General features: G+C 37.6%; 1 long non-coding RNA gene across 1 annotated transcript; it reads left to right on the top strand.

Moving 5' to 3' along the window:
• The first annotated feature begins 460 nt into the window (after positions 1-460).
• Positions 461-7,424, top strand: LOC139738868 (uncharacterized). The gene is made up of 3 exons (XR_011711467.1): positions 461-712; positions 3,806-3,885; positions 4,912-7,424. It is a non-coding gene; the product is annotated as an uncharacterized lncRNA (long non-coding RNA).
• Positions 7,425-8,623: the final 1,199 nt, after the last annotated feature.

The raw sequence follows: 8,623 nt of genomic DNA, 5'->3' as shown, positions 1-8,623 counted from the left end.
AATACAAAATTCATTTCACTCCAGCCAATATTCATTTCACTTTTAACAAATACATTTCACTCACCAATATTTATTTCACTTTTTACAAAAATACATTTCACTTTTAGATAGAAATTCATTTCACTTTTCACAAAAATACATTTCACTTTTAGATAAAAATACATTTCACTTTTAAATAAAAATCCATTTCACTTTTCACAAAAATGCATTTCACTTTTCACAAAAATACATTTCACTTTCCACAAAAATACATTTCACTTTCAAATAAAAATTCATTTCACTCTTCACAAAATGTATTTCACTTTTTAACCAAAAACATTTGACTTTTCACAAAATTCATTTCACTTTTCAAGAAAAAAAAAAATAGATCATTTCATTTTTCCGTAAAAAAAAAATCATTTCACTTTGGCGTACCGTATCACTCTGACGAAACCATTTCACTGCACTAAAACCATTTCACTGCACTAAAACCATTTCACTCTGATAAAAACATTTCACTCTGATAAAAAAAATACGTTCCTCTCTTTTCCCGGCCAAAAGGTGGCGCCAGTCTGAGAGGAGTCACAGTGCTATGCGCTATGGCACTTTGTTAGCACCAAAGAGCTTACAATGGCGGCTTTGCATAGTGTCCTGTTCGCTCTTTCTACCCCGACAAATTGCTGAATTTCTCCTTTGATGACATCCGTGCGATCTTGGGAGTGTTCACATACCGGTAAAAAAAGGTGTCATTTTTCGTTTGTTCAGTTGCTCGTTTGGTTTTCTCGAGGTTTTGCCATTTGTTTCGATCCTTCACAGCGGTCACTCTCTTGCAGAGGCTACATTGCAGATTGTAACTTTCCACGTATTTTGCCATAGACGCAGACTCGCCAGCGAAAGAAAGCAGTCTATCAATATCACAGTCCCATATACGCCTATCTATGTCTGAATACTCTGATATAGTATTCTGCCAACGTGGTGCTGAAGCCTTGAAGTCTAACAGAGTAACCCGCTAGATCTAGAACTAGTACTAGGTCCAGTAGGAGCACTCCTACTGTCCGACTAAAAATAGTCCCACACGTACTAATGACCAGTAATGAGATGGGTCCATAAATGGGGAGGACTTCTCATATGATAAATGGACCACAATATGGTCGATTGTATCATGTTGTATAGCGGTGGCAGGCGGTAACGCTAGGGCCTAACATTCGTAACAACATCCTCATTAGAAAAAAAAAAAGGTTACGTAGACGTATGCAACCTATTTATAATAAGCTTCTTAGTAGACTAGACTAGACACTCTAACGTTAGATATATTTGATATCATAGAGTACTAGGCCTACCTGGTATTTTTGATTTATTTCTAATAAAATTAAAATAATGCAGGCCCTGCCTAGGGAAAATTTTGGAATTTGAAGTTTCTAAAGTAATTCATAAGTAACATTTTGGCGTAAATTAATACAGGGAAAAAATGATCAATGGTAAACGGCAAATAGATTCAAATAAAAACAACAACAGAAACACCTAGCCTCTATCTAGGCCTGATACTCTGACTGTAGTATTAACGTTAAGGCCATGTCACACCATAACGCGGGCTTGTGGCGAGGAGGTAGTTTCCAGCACGTAGAAGATTTTCAGCGGGCGAACAAGAATGTTTGCAATTTTCATTCATGCCTTGTCATACCGTACGGGGGAACTTCTGCGGCTTGACTTGCGGGGAAACAAATTTACTCCAAGGAGCTCTCCGCAGTTGGTCCGGACCTGACAGTATCTAGCGCGTAGTTGCCCGGAGGTGCTCACGCAAGTCCGATTTAACCGCAGCCAAGTTTTGAGCATGACCAAAACTTTTTCCGGGTGAGTCGCAGGAATGCCCGTAGAGGTCCACGCAGAACGCCAGTAGTAGGAGACCCTTAGCGGCAGTACTTCCCAGGCAATTCCCACGCAGGTACTTCGCAGTCCCGTATGCAGCCAAGATAATGAAATTCTGTGAGATTTCAGCCATTCCATTAGAGAAATTCCTTCACTAAGTTGTCAGCCCCCACGCGACTGGTACAAAGGTCACACAGTATACTCGCAAGTATAACGCTTCCAGCAAGTAAGACACATGCGCTGACTCGCACAAATCCTTTTCCGCCCTCAGGAATGTCCGGTATGCTAGAAAATCCCTACACGTAACAAGCCCGAGTAGCTTGCCCGGAAAGGTGTGACAGGGCCTAAACACGGCTGCGGGTGAAAAAATATGCGTGCGCACCTCCGGGCGACTACTTTTGAGATACATGCTAGGTACTGTCATGTGCGGATATCTACAGGGACCTCCAGGTAGTCAAAATTGTTCTTTGCAAGTCGCACGCAAGGCTGGTGTGACACGGCCTTTAGACATAATTCTAGACTCTAGTCTAACAGAGTTTCTAGACCTAACGCGCGTTAGGCCCTAAAAGGTATGTTCTGGGTATTGACTCTGCCTCTATACAGGCCCAGCCTAGATCTAGTTCACGTACTACATAGTTGTTGTTTTTTGTACTGCCATACTGTCACTGCACTGGTATAAATGCATACACATAACCACAACTTTGTCCATTGACATTGGCATGACAAAGCCGATCTACTTGAATTTACTCGCATTCAGTCTCGCATCATCAGACAGGCAGTGAAGTAGGACTGATTTGTCTTGTTAGAAAGTGAATCAAATCCTCTCAGGCTGAGTCTGACCAAGTTAAGGGTAATGTTTTAAAATCACTTTAACTGTAACTGTACTGTAGCTGGTAAGCATGTGCATTATCTTGTCTTGCCTTTCCAAAGATGCCCACATTTCCCACAATTAATAGACTTGGACGGTTTCTTCAATGTGTGGTAAGGGTACCAGCTATCGGCAGGGTACATCGACACCCTGCGTATCATGGCTGTTTGTGCGTATAGAACAAAAAGGTACGCGTGGGATTAAGTGCCATTTTATAGCTATGAAAACAGTAACAAAGAAACGAAAATCAAGCCAACAAAACAAACTAAACATGTTTCAATTACATATCCACTCAGTAACAACGCATGACTATGAAATTCACTTGTATTACCTATGGAGGGAAGGGGTGCAGATCGTGAGGTACCCTTTTTCAGCCACGCGAAGAAAAATTGCATAATTTTACAATGGAGATTCAGAATCAACAGAACAGTCACGAGATTTGAACTGCAGTATTTACAGCTTATTTGAGGAAAAACTTAGGCAAATTTGTTTTATACTTTTGTAATAAACGAGCTGCAAATTCATAGGGTGCCGATAGGCGGTACCCTCAATCACAAAAATGCCCAATGATGCAGTGGTTGGTTAATTGCTGACCCTTGACATATTGTATCAAGGGTTGAAGCAGCCACTACTTCTTCTAAGAGGCTGTGCCAGTCCTTTGTGTTCCTTGGTAGGAAAGATGAACCTCTGTATTGTGTTCTGCAGGTAATTCAGTGTGTTAATTCATGTTGGTAGCAATACCAAATGTATATTTTCATGAATAGTTTCATTGATATAAGCACTTGGCATTTTAGTAGCACTTACACTGTACTGCAAAATGAGCAATTTAAGAGCAAAAATCAGATACCAAAAGTTCAGGCAATCAATTCCTGCATGTGGTGTTGGTTATTGGAGTGAAGGGCTAAGGTGCTTTTTAGAAGAGACTCGTTTGTATTACATTTTCTTTGTGCTGAGTAAAAAGTTCCCCCTATTCATATAAGGAAATAATGTAATAATGCATTGTATAACACATCATTTGTATAACACCTCACTTGTATGAATATTATTTACCCTCAGGTAAACAGTTATTGAATCTGCTTCCCTCCTATTCAGCGAATGCGGAAAGACCATGCATAAGGAGGCTGCATCCCTGACCACGCTTTGATTCAAGCTCACTCATTGACTGGAAAGCTGTGAGTTTCAGCTTTCAGGATTTACTGAAAGTGCATTATTCAAAAGATTGACATTCTAGGTACATTTATACCATAACCATTGTTCACAACTTGACCTTACTCCTGTGGGAGGAAAAAAAAAACAACTTTTTTTTTGGAAGTGATGGTACATGTATTGTACCGTACCAGATAATTCTAATGACAACACATGTACATATTTTGAGTGTCACCTAGAACTAAAGAGTGAACTTAAGAGTGAAATTTCTGTGAAGGCACATCTTATAATCTTTACCCTGCCCTTTCATTCCAAGGAAATGTACATGTATGTAGATTCTTCTCTTTCTTTATAATGTATAGTGACTATGGCAACAGCCCATACATTTGACAGGTATCACAATATGCAGCGTGGACCAATCAATCATTTTAATAGTGTGTATTATAGTGTACCATAGGTGCCTAGGTCTAGTAATTGGCCCGTACTGATACCAATTTAATCAGTTTCGGAGGACATGAAAATGCAAGTCAAATGTAACTTTGAATGAAGAATTGTCTGTCACTGATATATATTTTTCTTTTTTTTTTGGGGGGGGGGGGTTGGTCAAAAAAATTGACTTTAGACAAAGTTACACTTCTTTGCAAAGATAGTTCTGGTTTGTAATTAAGCTAGACATGGGAAAAAAAAAACAAACAAACAAACAGATAGCACCATGAAGGCCAGAATTGTGTGAATTGTTCTGTTGTGATCTATAGCTTTCTTACAGGCCTGTACTACCTCCCCATTCCCTTCTGAAACAAGTTTTCCCTCTGTTTCCAGATATCATGTTTGACTCACTCCTGTATGTGCATAGTAGATCTTCAGCTTTGAAGAATGACCTTCTGATCTTGGTCATTCTTGCTTCTAGTTTGCTGGAGTTGCTAGTAAATATATGATACAAAATTACTGGAAATATCATGTGTATGAAGGCATAAGAAAATAGTGCACATCAATATGTCTTCAAAATGTTTACACGCTGTTTCCATATATGCTTGCCTTTTTCATTCTTCCAGGAAGGACTGTTTTAACTGCTCATACGTGGTCGACACAGAACATCCGCATTCACAGCCCTTCATCCTCCTTATTGGAGAAAGCAAATTATACCCTCTTCAGGTACATGTATCTGCAGTTGTAGAGCACAGGGCACAGTCCTCAAGGCATTGTGGGTGCAGCTGATCTTGTCTTCAAGTTGATCTTCGTTTTAAATCGCGACTGCTGGCCACATTGTATGGCAGTGAGACCATTTTAAAAGGGACTCCTGTACAAACAAGGAGGATTTGAAACTTTGGCATCCATCCCTTATTTTCTAAATTTGCTGAGTCAACCATAATGCAACCATTTATTTGTCATCTCCACCCTTCCTGTATCAAGTCTGCATAATAAAACAGCATTTGCTTGAGAAGTACATGTACTTACAATGTTATAGGGAAATAGGCACTGACCTTTAATTGTGGTCTCCTCATAACAGTGGCCATGTTATTTTACAAGCCATTTGCCATATGATGGATATTGTTGTATTTTGACTATACACCTGTACCATGTATGAATGATAAGGTACATTTATATTGATACTATTAGTGGTCAATGCTTCTTTGAAACATGTATTCACTTTTCAAGGAGTTAGTTTTACTTATGATAATGTAGACAAGTATCGAATATGTGAAAAGCTGCTAATACCATTATTACACACCACACCCACATATAGTGTGTACAAGTTGACAAGGGATGTATAGAGCACCAAACTGTGACATCGCCATGGAAACTAGTTCTAAATGACCTCACATGGCCCAAATATCTGTCAACACTATTGTTGCTTGCACCTGGTTCCAACCCAAGTTACAACAACTCTCTTGCTTTTTTAGGAGTTGACCTAGAACTTGGCATATGTGGCCACTATTACAGGTAAATGTGGTATGTAATTAATGTGTTTCCATGGTAATGAAAAAAAAAAATCTATAGAAAATTTAACCAAAATATTGCGGATCAAACTACTTTCAATCTTTATAATGTGAATGGTAATTTGAAAACACAAGATATAATTGTCTTCAACTGGCATCCTTCATGTATCACTTGAGTAGTGTACCCCAAGCAATTTCATCTATGCTCGTAAGAAGTAATCAAGTTCTTCATGATTATCATACAAGGCAGGCTATTGTGTATCACTTCGCAGTTAGAACTCGACTCAGGAGAAATGTGATAGCATATACATGTACAGGCCCACAACACAAGAATTCTGTGCATTGCTCCCAGGTAGGCCAGTAGCCAACATACTACATATTCAAAAATGTGATGAAATTCCACCTTTTCATTATGCACCTACATAGTACCTGTCACATGTGTGTATTTGACTTTGGAGTATGGATGCAATATTGTATTATGCTGCATTGCAATGAGTAAAATAATTAGCAGTAGAACAAGCACTTTATAGTGTACCTGAAGCATGTTACTACAGATTTTTGAAAGCTTCAAATTTATCTTGGAAACCCAAATCTATAAAGTTGACATGGCATCGAATATTATTTTCATTACATGTATAATTTTGAAAACTCAGTTTGTACTTTCCTTGCATTAAATTAGTATTTGATGTCAGATAACTCACAACGGGTCATTGCATTATATGCGGAATATGTTGCTATTCTGTTTGCTACTTGATTTTGTTATCTGACTAGCTAAATTGAACCATGTAAGCACCTAGGTGCCCATTTTTGTTGTATTCCTTTGCTTATCCTGATTTTCTTGTGTTTGTGTTTGTAACTTCAATACATGTCCATATCATTGTAAATCTCAAGCCTCATCCACCCCTATGTATCCGCTCTTTCTTGCTCACTTCATTTGATGAACTCTGTACTGCTCTTTTCTCTCAATCCTATTCTCTCCTATATTTTTCCTGTCCTACATGTATGTACATGCGTATCCGAGCAATTGCCCCAGAGGGCAATTACCCCCTGGCTAAATACTGCGTAGTGGTAAGGTAAGAGTAAAGATTAGGGTTAGGATTAGGATTAGAACCAGGGGAAGGGTCCGGGGTAATTGCCCAGGGGGTAATTGCCCTAGACCCATGTACATGTAATACAAGTACTTTTTGTTTCTTATTACTTAGAAAGATTGGTCCTTATGAGGTTTGAAAGTGAAATGTAAACAACTGATTTGTTTTATGTTGTAAAGTATGCATTTCTGCTAGGAATTTGCACTGAATTAATTCTTCTTTTTTTTCAGATGTAGGAGATGAGAATAATATGCTTATTTTATAGAAAATTGGTCCAAGATACAAATTACATTGGTGTTAATTATCATACATGTACTTCAATCATTCATAAAATCCAGTACCATACTACCATTACTGTATTGTTTTGACAACTCATGTGTATCCATTCAGATTTACAAAGTTGCTCATACAGTGTCAGATCTTGTGAATTTTCATTTTACATGTGAATGTGCTATATTACTTCCCTTCGCAAATGTTAACAGTATACCACTGTACTTTATTTCTGCAACAGACTGCCATATTAGATCACATCAAATGAGATTGTATGTTGGAACAATTGTCCTGAATTGGTGTCTCAAGTGCTAAATTTGACATGTGTGGTTTGTATTAGTGTATGTACATTGTTTGATGTGTATTTCGAGTGATGTTTGTCATTTACCGACATAAGTTGGTTAAAATTCCTGTTAACTAATGTTTTCATTCGGGGGTTAAATTTCGAAGAAAAGATTTAGTGCAATTCCACAAAACTTGCTTAAGATAAAACCGACCTCAGTTGGCTTTTGGTAATCACTTTACCCAACAGTTATGTGGTTCACTTGGAAATCGACTGTCTGTTAAAATGCTATCCAGATTTCTGAAAGCATAGATTTGATGGTGTAATGCAGATGTGTGAATTTGAAATCCAAACTGACATTGTGTGTGTGTGTGTGTGTGTGGGTGGGTGTGTGTGTGTGTGTGTGCGTGTGTGTAGTTTTTGTTTTTGTTTGTTTGTTTGTTTTTTCTAAGAGGATGCAAAATTGCCATTAATTTCTCCCCCATGCATAATATAAAACACATGTTGTGGAGAGTGAAAATGCTACTCTTGTTTTTCCATAGCTGGGAGTACAGTATGTGGGTGAGTTTATTATGGGCCGTTTGTGGATTACATTATACTCTACATACATACAGTAGATCTAGTAGGTTTGAGTAGGAGAGTGAATGGTAGGCATATTCTCTAAAACATCCCCTCACCTTTGTAACTACACTTCCAAAAAGAGCATGAACTGTGACAGAAGTCAAATCAAACATTAACATTTCATTCATATAGAGTTAATAGGTAATAATGATAATAATAATACAGTATACGTTTAATGTGCCAATTTCACATGACTAACGTGCTCAAGGCGCAGTAGGAAAAGTGAGTTATGAAGTACAAAAATCATTACACAAACATGCACATGAAAATGACACAATCATGATGATCTAAAATAATATATATATATATATATATATATATATATATATATATATCATAATACCGGTATACTATTCTACGGTAAAAGATTGGAATAACAAGTAAAGAAGTATGTTGCTGGCTTTTCTTTTCTTTTTTTTTAAAGAGCTCATCTTTCATACAGTTGACGACTTTACCGACACCAGAAAAAAAAAAATACTAGTCATTTTCTCATTAACATGAAACAAGATAAGATATCATTGCTTTGGATGCTGACTAATTTTGTAAAAAAAAAAAAATAAAATAA

Source organism: Diadema antillarum, unplaced genomic scaffold (assembly GCF_040938485.1).
Source record: "Diadema antillarum isolate AM-2024a unplaced genomic scaffold, OU_Dant_1.0 seq00000770_RagTag, whole genome shotgun sequence".
NCBI lineage: Eukaryota > Metazoa > Echinodermata > Echinoidea > Diadematoida > Diadematidae > Diadema > Diadema antillarum.
Note: the sequence above shows the minus strand (reverse complement) of the source record. Positions and strands in the feature narration are given on the sequence as shown.